General features: G+C 35.3%; 1 long non-coding RNA gene across 2 annotated transcripts; it reads right to left on the bottom strand.

The window, feature by feature from the left end:
* Positions 1-8,266: 8,266 nt before the first annotated feature.
* On the bottom strand, positions 8,267-10,437 carry LOC127106468 (uncharacterized). 2 transcript variants are annotated; one of them, XR_007795403.1, is made up of 4 exons: positions 10,017-10,437; positions 9,021-9,401; positions 8,713-8,896; positions 8,267-8,635 (listed from the first exon to the last, which is right to left on the bottom strand). It is a non-coding gene; the product is annotated as an uncharacterized LOC127106468 (long non-coding RNA). The 2 variants fall into 2 exon arrangements; XR_007795402.1 differs by having other exon boundaries at positions 8,713-8,816.
* Between the last annotated feature and the right edge of the window lie 2,273 nt (positions 10,438-12,710).

Below are 12,710 nucleotides of genomic sequence, written 5' to 3'. Positions count from 1 at the left end.
CCCTCACGGGTAATTGCAATGAGTCCCACATCACTTTAGAACTAGTACAATGGGAAACCCTATAATACTTATCAACACCTAAGACGACAATGAGCATATTTCTGGCTTTCCAATCATAGCTATACTTTTTCTCATCTTCTTCATTACAATGTGCTTCAGGTTTAGGTATAACAACACCATCCGCATTGGTCATGGTTATTTCCATGGGACCATCTTGGATGACTTTCCATACCTTCCTATCAATAGAGTTAATAAGGATACACATACGATCTTTCTAATAACTGTAGTTTTCACCGGTAAAAATAGGCGCTCTACTGTACGCCCCTTTAGGATCATTACTCATTTTCTAAAAAGTTATATGTGAAGCATTAGAAGGGGGGTTGAATAGATCATTATTTAAATTTAGCGTTTTTTAGAAATATTTTCAAAGGTTGCGAAAGCTCCCTAGACCACAACCGTCTAAATGATCCGTTAATGGAAAGATCGGATATGCATGAAACCGAATGTAATAACTAAGATAGAGATAATCAACCACTACCTAAATTAATCGATTAATTACCACAATCATTGATATAGTTGCCTCTAATGATGAGTTAACACAATAAGAGAACAAGTGAAATATTAATAGATTTGTGTGAGATTAATTTTATCGAACACTTGGTGAGCACTCCACACCAAGTCTCAATTTCACTCAAATTGAATGTGTAGAATTTTACTTAGTTGTAATCAAAGCAATTGCACCAATTCATTGAACAACTATTATGCACAACAATTAAGTGAGATTGATTTTACTATTAATTTCACACAAAACGTAATTAATGGAAAATTTAAAGAGTTAAGAGAAAGAGAGAACAACACCAGATTTATTTAGGTAGTTCCCCTTTCGTCCTTGCTTAGGGTACGTCTGCCCCCAATTCTAAAACTAGAATTGAGATCTTTATTATCAAATTGCAAAGTTAATATAAGAGAAGAAATGATCACCACCAACCAACCTCTAGTGTTGTTGCATATCATATTCACTTGTCTCCCTTTGATTCGAGTTGAACCAAGTCCTTTAAGCATTCCAAACAACCTCCGGTTATAGCTACCTTATTGCAAGAACTCCACGTTCTCCAAAATTTTAGCTCGGATGATTTTGATCGGATCTACGTGAAACCTCTGGTTTTAGCTACCTTATTGCAAGAACTCCACGTTCTCCAAAATTCCAGCTCGGCTGACTTCAATTGCAAGACGCTTGAACCCTAAGCTTTCTTCACAGTCCTTCAGTTACCGCTACATGTTTGGACGAACCCACCGTTCTTCAAACCTTTCACTCGGCTGAATTTGTGAAGCAAATGTTAGTGCAAAAACCCCCAATTCTTAGAGGACAAACCCCCAATGGTTTTATTCAAGAAAAACCCACACAAAGCCTCAACACAAACTACAATTACACAATCCTATTTGGATGTTATCACCACAACAATGCACAATGATCAAGAAAAATTGTTATGTGTAATTATTGAGAAATGCAATGGAGAATTAAGATGAAGAGCACTTTGGTGTATATCTTTCATGTTTCTTGTTACTTGTTGAAGAAGATACTCTATAATATTTATATGATACATGGATAAAGTAACAAACATAACAGAATAATTTTGCAAAAATGCACATCAGAAAATTGAGTGCCAACAACGACTAGTCGACCTGTTCACACAGGTCACTCGACCTGTTCAGACCTGAGGCAAAAACTAGTCAAATGAAGCAGGCGATGAGTCGACTCAAACAAGGTTTTTCCAGAGTTGAGTCGACTCATGACTCGACCTGTTCAGACCTGTGGCAACATGGTTTAATAGAAACAGCCAATGAGTCGACTCATACAGGGGATGAGTCAACTCAAATAGGTTTTTCAAGAGTTCAGTCGACTCATGACTCGACCTGTTCAGACCTGAGAGTTACGCTCCAAGTCATGAGTCGACTCATAGTTCTACTGCTCCAAGTTATAAGTCGACTCATGACTCGACCTGTTCAGATCCGAGAGTTATGCTCCAAGTCATGAGTCAACTCAAAATTATTAAACTGTCAAAAATGAGTTTTTAATATTTTGGTCAATTTAAACCATTTTCTTATGAACCTAAGGTACCAATGATGATCAAGTGCATTATTCACATCTATGAAATACTCCTATATGCATGGACTTATTTCACTTACACTTTGAGCATGTTGGAGGATGAATGCATTCTATGATATGATGAGACCGTCCAAAGCACACATTATGATCAACTAAAAAGGTTTGACATCATTAAAATAAGGACAAGGGATCTTTTCCCTCACAAATTTGACTTCCTTGAGGGAGGATGTCTCTTGAAAGATACTCTAGTTTATTTACCAGTCATGCAATGAGAACACTTCTCCAAATCCGCATTCTTTAATCTAGGAAGAACATCCTTTTTCTCTAAAACATTCAGCCCCTTTTCGCTAATATGACTAAGTCTTCGGTGCCACAGAGATGCTTCTATGTCGATAGCATTCAAACTTTCCCTAGCAACCAAATCTTTTGTGCAATATAGATTAGAAAGATTTTCCCCTCTAGCCATGATTAAGTTACATTTGTTGAGTTTCCACTTTCCAAAACCAAAGTGATTATCATAACCACAATCATCACACATATGCACATAGATCAAATTAAAGCAGAAATCGGGAGCATGTTTGACACCTCTAAGCAACAATTGCATTCCCATGTTGGTTTGCAAGCAAACATCACCAACACCAATTACCTTATATACACCATAATTACCCATCTTCAATGCTCCAAAATCACCAGAAGTATAAGATGTAAAGAAATCCTTCCTTGGTGTAACATGCAATGTAACACCACTTTCAATTATCCATATGCTCTCGTCTGGTACAAGATTAATAAACTCATGATCACAGAGAATAACAAGATCATCACCAGTAGCAGTAGTAACACGATCATCATCATAATCTCCATGGTCTCTTTGTTTAAACTTACCCTTATTTCCTTTTATATCTCTTTTCCACTTATAACAATACTTCTGTGCATGTCCTATTTTGTTATATTAATGACACTCCATATTCTTGTATCACGGCTTGGAGTTGCTTATGTTATTCTCTCTACCACCCTTCGGTTCCTTTTTATGACTTATCCCCTATTTTCAGTGACAAGTACCTCAGATTGAGATGAATAACCATGTGTCTTCCTTCTCATCTCCTTATTAAGAATACAACCCTTATCCGTTTCCAAAGAAACAACACCTCTAGGAGCAAAACTCGTGACAAAAACCTGAAACGTTTCATAAGACTCTAGTAAAGATAACAATAGAAATGGTCACAAAAGTTCATTATCAAATTTGACATTGAAATAGAAATCCCCTTCTTATAATTCAAACTTATGAAGCTATTAAAGAAGAACAATTTATTATTCCCTGATTTAGAGGCATACAAGGACTCTATCTTTTCCCACAAAGTTTTTGCATGTGTCTCATTAGAAATATGATTATAAACATTATCTTCTACATATTGTTGAATAAAACCACATACCTGTTGATGTTCAAACTTCCATTCTTCATCAGACACAAAAATCGGCTTTGCAAAACTAAAAACCTGTAAATGCAATTTCTTCACAAATAGTAAGTCTTTCATCTTGCCCTTCCATAAATGGTAATTAGAATCATTCAATAATACAATTTTCATATTTGTATTTTCCTTCATCATTCAAACAAGTAAAATAACCCTTAATCAAGAGCTCTGATACCACTCTGATGGGAAATTAAAACATAATAATAGACCAATACGCAACAGAAAAAAAATTTCCCACACTTTTAGGAACCTTGAGGATCAACAACAAATATAAGACGACAAATTGAACAAATAAAGGCATAAAAGAACACCAATATTTTAATGTGGAAAAACCCTCAATGTGATAGTAAAAATCATGAGTCGTCCAGACTAAAAAAATAACTCCATATAATTAATTAAGAGTATAAGAGAGTCTTAAAGTGATTCACAAACTAGTCATAACAGTCACAAATCACAAGCCAAACTAGCTTACAAATCTGCAGCTTTAGTGAAAAGTACCTCTCTCTCTCTCACCCCATACCTTTTTTTTTTTAAATTATGAATGGTCATAAGTTATATACATGTGTTACTAACCTTCCCTCTAAATTTGAGCTCGATCCGACAGTTAATAAATTGGGGATCATCAATTTAATGAGTCTGGTTTCAGAAAAACGGGAATATGTTGCTCTCCTCTTTTCTCTCTTTTGAATAATTATTTTCTCTCTATCTCTCTCAACCCTAAATTTATAATATCCATTTAAATAAGTGAGACAAATGGGATAATCATATTTGGGTCTTTCTCCACATATGAAGGGAATCCAAACCAAACAGTCCAAACGACATCATCTTCTTCTCTGACTTCATGTTGATGTTCCAAGTTTAGATATGGTCGCCAAATAAAATGTAGAGGAAAAATAGATTATATTTTAAAATGAGTAATATTAAAAATAAATTATTATGAATTAATTCATTTAGTGGCAATACATCTTTTAGTGTAAGATGATCCTAGAGATTGCGATAAGGAGTGATACATTGTCTAGAACATCTGTTATAAGTCATACCACGAGACGACCATCTAAACCAAAAAAAGTTCAAATAAATTATTTAAAGATAATAATAGATAAAGTAAGTAAATGGAAATAATATTATTAACTTACTTTTGTATGTACAAAAATGTGAAGTTGTTGTCGTTGATGGGCGCTAGGGACGACAATCTAGACCAACCCTATGCTTGGAGCAAAACGGTGCATCCAGAAAATGTAGATGTGTATTTCTTTGAATTTTTATGCAAAGAGTTATACATATATGACAAACAAGCAGAACCCTAACTATATGTTCCTATTTTATCTAGGTGTCTTAATAAGGGGAAATACATAACATGCATACTATAACCACTACCTTCGGGAAATAATAAGAACCAATTAAAAGCATATATAACACTTAAATTTTATTATTTTCCTTTCTTGGATAGAATTTTCATCTGATGTTAAACCACTGAAATATGTCTTATGGTGCGAAAGTAAGATACATTGGCCTCTAGGGTTATCATCCAATAAGTTAGCACCCCAAATATCCTCGTAAATTGAATTTGAAAAATCGGTTTTTCCATTGATCGCATTACCCTAAATAGGCAGCCCTAGTCACATTTACATATCCTCTAAAGTTACAGTACATTCACCGGTTGAAAAAAAGAAAGTGCGTGTCTCAGGTCGCCATATTTCTTGTAAAGCAAATATAAACTTAGCACCAACCGAGTAAGACATGATTTTCTAACATGTCCAAATCCGGGCGAGCTCAATATAAGGTTCAAGAAACACACCGGGGTAACATATTCGTGTTGACGAATATGAAACCTAGATGGATCTTATAAAAAATGAATAAAATTACTTTTTTTATATAAAAATAACTTGTTAGAAAAAATATAACCTATAGTAGCGAAATAAACACTTACATAAGTCTCAATATTTGCGACTGTTCCTTTGTGCATTTCACCCATAGTCAATAGGGCCATTTTACAAATGAGATAATATGAGAGAATGTGAAGTGTAGTATTTGTTGCTGATGAAAATATGAGAGAAGATGAAGAGTAATATTTATTGTTGATGATGAAAATGAATCGAGTTTATGTGTATTTATAGGGAACAAAAGATATTGAGTAGTTGTACACGATTAATGTAAGCTATGCATGCAGTACAGGTGGCGCCAGGTCAATTGAAGACCACATTAAATTTCAAAAGGCATCACCAACTGAACGGGAGACTGTATAGGTATAATAGGTTTGTAGTTTACCCAGGCTACATGGCATAGGCATGGTAGGATTCCCATTTATGTCTTGTCTCACAGGCTTTGTAGACGCACAAGATGCTCACATATGGCTATACAGTAGCACCACTTGGACTGGCGACAACTTTTAAATTATGATATAAGTCGCCAATTAAATTGGCGAGTGTTATTAATGTTGCATGAACATGTCCAAATTTATTAAAGTTGTATGACCAAATTCAAATTAATATAACCAATTCCATATCAACCTAAACTAATACCAAAATACTCAAGCTATGTTATCTGCACCGAGATATACTATTAATGCTCACTACAACAGAGAGACATATGTCTTTGATGTATCGGGGTTTGGTTTTTGAAACAACGAACTTATTCAATTTACAATCAATAAAAGTTCAAAATTCTTGCATTTAAAAATAGAATAGAATCAAAACTAGGGTTTGGTCATGTATCACAAATTATATATCAAAATCTAGTTATTTTTAAAACAACCGCGTTAAATTTTATCTACTTAAGGTTCAAACAATGAAGATGTTGAAAATATGTCTATTAGTCACGAACATTTTGGTTTCAACTATATTGAGTTATATACTCTACTCCAACAAACTCTTCCATCTCAACAATCTCAAATAATTGATCAATCTGAATATGCATCTATAGATTCAGATGAAGTTGAAGATGAAGCTGAAGATATAAATTCAAATGAAGTTGAAGCAGAAGTCAGCATTCTTGATGAAGAAGAAGAAGAAAGTGAGATAAAGGTCGATTATTTGTTAAACACCAACGCTGAAGATGACGATCATCAAGCGTCATTGTCTTTAAGTCATGTATATTGTTCGCCTCAACATATGACAAACTTGAACTTGGATGATGACGAACCATTCTCTGATGTGTTTTTACAACCTGTATATGCGGCCAAATGGTAAGTTAAAAGTGGGAGACCGTTTCTGTACTAAAGAAGATTGTGTGCGAGCTATCAAAAAATTTCACATGGAAAACTCTGTTGATTATACCATAGCCCACATTTATGCGAGAAGGTATGTCATTCTTAGTTGTAATGTGCTTTACATGTTTCGATTGGAAGCCTCTTACGGGAAAAAGAGTGATTCATGGGAGATAAGTTATATACACCCACCTCACACTGACACCGCCACTAATATTTCACAAGATCACCATAAACTAAACTCTGAACTGATATATCAAGACAGTTTGCCTATTGTTAGCAAGGACCATCAATGAAAGTGAGCATACTAATCTCTCATATCGTTACACGATATAATTATACTTCATCATACAAAAAAGTGTGGATTGCAAGAACAAAGGCTGTTGAACGGGTATACATGATTTGGGAGGATTCGTACAAAGAACTTCCACAATATTTGGTGGTGCTTAATACATATGCTCTGGGAACTCTTACAATTTTAGAGATATTTCTGGCATATACATCAGACATAACTTGTGTCAGTGGAAATGGAATATTCCATCGAATATTTTGGGCCACATGCATCAAAAAAATTGTGTTTGGCAGACCTATTCTTCAAATTGATGGAACATGGATTTATGGGAAATATAAGGGAACATTATGTCATACCCCAAAATTCATCATACCCTTCACAATGTTCATCTAGGTCATTAACCCTAATCATCTGCATCTCCTTATGGTCACTCATTTTATCTGCATATGCATGGTTCAAATATAAGAGAACAAGTATCTTGGATTTAAAGCTTTGTGCTTGTACCTAGTGGAAACTAGGGTTTCCCAGCAGCTTGAGATTTCTCAATCAACCAAACCCTAATTGAAGGTATCTTTTTATGCATGTGTATGTGTTTGACACTGAAGTTTCAACTTTGGCTTCTTGGTGAAGCAAAACCCTAATTTGGGATTCCCACTTGATCATGGCTCCATAAACCCTAATTATGGCTAGCACTCATTGGGTGTGCCCTTAACCCTAAATTCATATGATTTTTCATCATCCATTGTGCTTGATTCACTGGCTTGGTCAAGATTTATCCCATAGCCACTTGATCATGGTCCTTTTTGTTGGCTCCTTGGTTTTGATTCCATTCACTTCATGGTCTCACATGTTCATCTTGTGCTTGTTTATGTCCATTGGCTTAAGTCCTAGTCCATGACCCCATAACTTCCATTTGATTCCATTCATCCATGGCATTTCATCTGATCATCTCCTCATGCCTAGCTCATAGCTTGTTCATATCTTGTTTGTTTTTATTTCATATGGTCATTGGTCATTCAAATCCACTTGATGCCATTTTCAATGCCTTGGTGTTTCGTCCATGGATCTTTGGCTCATTCATGTCATTGCCCATTCAAGTTTGCTAAGGCCTAATGTGATACAATTCGAGTTATGTTCATGTTCAAGTTAATCCAACTCATGTTCATCTATACAATTCATTCAAAGTCTATTCATTCAATTCAAATACTGAATTCATTCATTCAATATCAATTTTCTTCATATAAACCAAAATTCATTCATTACAAATCATAAGAATGTTCAAATATACAAAAATTACAAAAAAGAAATGGCACTTTGACCAAAGGTTGACTTTGGTCAACATTTGACTTTTTGGTCTATGTTGACTAGAGTCAACTCACATTTTCTCTAAGCCTAATCCTATTGTATTCATGTTGATTCCTTATTGGCATATCTTCCATTTCAACTTCATGACTAATGTTGCTTCAAGAACAAGCAATCCCTTTTTCTTCAAGGCATGCCTTGTCCATTTTACCTATTGCCAATGCCTTAAAATTGTAACCTAAGGCTAAAATGGATATGTACTGCCAAGACAACAATGCAAGTTAGTTTTCAATGAAATCCATACTATCAAGAAATACAAGGCTATAACTTAACATACCTTTCCACCATGAATTACTAACAAACAAGAGCATGCCATGTCCAAAATTCAGTATCACATGTGCAAGAACCAACTAAATTCTGCTACAGCCAGAACTTGCAATCCTGTAGTAAAGCACATTACAGAGCATCAATAAACCAAATGTAACCATGATAATGCAAGTACTACAGCATGCTTGAAACACCTGCATAACATCACAAATGCAACACAATTTTGTAGGACTTTACTAATCTTGTAGCACACCAAAAAACAAGAGCAAAAAACAAGCAAATGCTAGCAAACCATGCCCAAAGAACACGAACTCATACCTGTTGCATGGTCTTAAACCCATATGTAAAACCATAATACAGACCTACTGCAGCCATGAGCCAAATCGTCATACCTGCTACACAACTCATCCATAAAACAATGTCAATGCATCAAACATCTTGCACATAATATGAAGCCAAGTGCAAACCTGCAATGTGCCAAACATTCAATGCAACAAACATTCCAAATTTCAAGCATAACCTAAAACAAATACATCACATCATACCATTAATATCCCAAACCAACACCATGACCAAGACTTGCAACACACTAAAGTCATGACAAATCCTACTACAGTGCTAGCACAAAGACCTTGCAATGTATCAACTGCAACCAAACTTGCAGCAAGCATCCACATGCCATAAGACCAAGTAATGAACCTGCAGTGCAAAGGCAATATATAAGTCATGCCTAGTCAATAACAACTATGCACCAATCAGTTCATAACAAGCACAAACATTGAATCAACACATTCTCATTTCAACCTATCATCAACTAACTTAACTGAACTCAGTCCTAACAGCTCAATATCCTAACTAACAGAATGCCATAATTCTAAATAATAACCATTGCCAAATAATGCCACATGGAATTACATGGGGATCAACACAAGTCAAAATAGAAAATCATAACAACTTTCCTCGATTTCAAAAACTTCCATAACTGAATCACCAACTAAATTCTCATCAACCCCAAATTAACTACCTATATAACCCTCTCATCATTCACTTTCTATGACCCTGGATCACTCATCACTCTCAAGCTACAAACACTCAATTTTTCTCTTATATCAGAATCACATTCACTGATTATCATCATCAACCTCTCATCAACACCTCAACTTCATCCTTCACTCTTTTATTCAATTAACCTTTCAACCTCAATCTCACACTCTCAGATTCAATCCCACATCATTAATCAAGAAGAACAATAAAGAAGAAAAATGAAGAGTATTTGAAAGCTAAAGCCAGAGAGGGGGATTCAGGGCCATTTACCTGGAAGTTCATCGTCGCTGTCATCAAATTCTTCTTCTCCGACAAGGTACTTCTGAAACCTTCCATTTTCATCATTTTCTTGTTATCATGATGTAAATAATTGGGAGGGGATTCAAAGCCCCAATCCCATGGGCTTTGAATCCTCATAATAAGCATTTAATTTAAGTTAAGGTAGTTAGGGTTCTTGAGGATTTCTAGTGCGGTTATTGGCTTAGGGCTCGAATCTTGTAAAATGGAGGGGGGATTCTGAGAAAGCTTAAGGAGACGAATCCATTGATGACATCAATATCCATTTTTGGTGGACACCACCACCAGAGGCGATTTTCAGTGTGGTGGCCCACAATGATGTCCCACCTGAGTCATGAACTGAGTTCTGTCATTTGTATTGGCGTGTTTTTCTCAATGTAATTCAAATTCATTTTAAATTGTAATCACCACATGCTCAATTAATTGATGTTGAATCCACATGTTGAATTGTTAATGCCTTGTTTCTGTTGGGCTTAGCACAATGGGCCTGACCAATTTTACTCACTATCATCATAACCTGCTTACACACCACCATACCAAGACTGAAATTTCGATGGGCCTTTGGCCCTAGGCCCACACGCCTCATTTGGCTTCCTGCACCTATTCCAGCAGATTCACCCCCTGGCCCATTATTTTTATTTTAATTGTTTTTCTTGTTATTTTCTTCATATTTTTTCATATTTTTAATTCTTGATTTTACTATAGTGATTTTAATTGTTTTAACCATACTTGGAAATAATAAAATATGTTAATTGTTTAGGTTAATTTTCATCTTTTAACATGATAGATTTAGAACTTAACACGTTTAGGATATTTTTGTTTTGATAATCAAGTTGGAAATGCCTTGAAAAAGAAATTATTGATTAACCATTGATTGTTGATTTTTCCCGATAACTCTGCATGTTTAATTCAATTAACATGTGTGTTTAGTTAGGTCAAATTTGTTTGCCTTTGAACCATGATTCACATATGCCATATTCATGCACTTGAATTCCATTTATCTGTTTCACTTAGATTGTGGTTATTTGGATTAAATTGAAAATGTCATTTCAATTTTGTGATGTATGTTTGTATATATCCATATTTATTGCCATGATCTTATCATCATTTAATCATCATGATCCATTTCCATTTGCATTAGCATTTCCATTTAATTCATTTGTTTTAATCCATACTAATTCCATATGTTTGTATGTTCACATGTCCATTGATTTCAAGTGTCAATCCAAGATATTATGACCTCTAACCCATTCACTTTGTCTTGTATTGTGTGAGGATACCATGCCACTTGATTGTTTTAGGCATGCTACTTGGTTTGTAACTTGTTTAATTCCCATATTCCTTACTTTCTATTGTATGGTTCCATCCCCCCATTGTGGGCCATATGCCCCCCCCCCCCCCCCCCATCGCATGCAAGTGTAACAACTTAGGTTTATTTTCTTTTATAGTTTATCATACATGCTAACTAAAAAGATAAAATCAAACGATAAAATAAAACTTTTCAAAAGACAAAGGCATACTTGATCTAACCTCAAGTATTTTCCAAATCAAACTCACTTCATAGCAACGCGAGTGCTTGATCCAACGTCAAGTACCTCATCCATTCTCTTCTCAATCTATCTCATTCTATCTCTACCTCCATTCTTCACACACACTTTTTCATAATAAATCTAAATGCTTGATTCAACATCAAGTTCCTTTTCCAAAAACATTTTCACAATAATTTGGAATACAAAAATGGGGCATACGTGTTTGTACATAACATTCAAGTACTTGGGTTGTCGGCCGTACCTAGCTTGGGGACCCGACACTTGACTTCCCCCTTATCTAATGATTAAAACAGGTTCAATCTAGGTGCTATTAGGGAGAAAAAGGTGGTTAGGATATCATTTTCCTCTCGACTCCCAAGTATTCTGATTGTTGGTCGGACTTAGTCAAGGGTCAAATACTTGTCTCCCTCTAAGTTCCAATGATCAGACTTGTCCCTTTCATAATTCAAATCTCTTTTGGATGAAAAAGAGAGGTTAGGATACCATTATCCTATCAACTCCCAAGTGTTAGGACTATTGACCATATCTAGCAAATGGTCTAATGCTTGTCTCCGTACTAAAAGCAACCCCAACCAATCAAATCAAATTTTTGCCTTAGGGCATCTTGCAAACCTTTTTAAAAAGGACGTGTTACTTTCGTTCTACCGTCAACCACGCTTAAGCCTCCATGCGCGAGTAAGTAATGTTTAATTACTAGAATATGATCCAAGCGCATCCATTCTACCTCAAACAAATAAACACGTAAGCCTCCAACGCTCGAGCATACAAGCAAATGAACAATAGCCTGTGAACGTCAACAATATTCATAAAAACAACCAAACAAATACTCCATTTGTGAGCAGAACAACAAAGCTCTGACTTCCTCATTGCACGTATGAGGATAGTAGGCACAAGGGCCCAAATCCTTGGCGATCACACTAATTTAAAACTTATTTTCCCTTCCTGTCTTATTCTTACTCATATCATTTTCGATAGCAAGAAACATACAAATAAACAACATCCATATGCATTGATATAGTTAAAGTGGTTCCCATCGATTATGGTGAATGTGAGGGGTGCTAATACCTCCACCTTGCATAATCGACTTCTGAATTTGCTCTTGATAACATAGACCATT

The sequence above is a fragment of the Lathyrus oleraceus genome, chromosome 7, assembly GCF_024323335.1.
Source record: "Lathyrus oleraceus cultivar Zhongwan6 chromosome 7, CAAS_Psat_ZW6_1.0, whole genome shotgun sequence".
NCBI lineage: Eukaryota > Viridiplantae > Streptophyta > Magnoliopsida > Fabales > Fabaceae > Lathyrus > Lathyrus oleraceus.
Note: the sequence above shows the minus strand (reverse complement) of the source record. Positions and strands in the feature narration are given on the sequence as shown.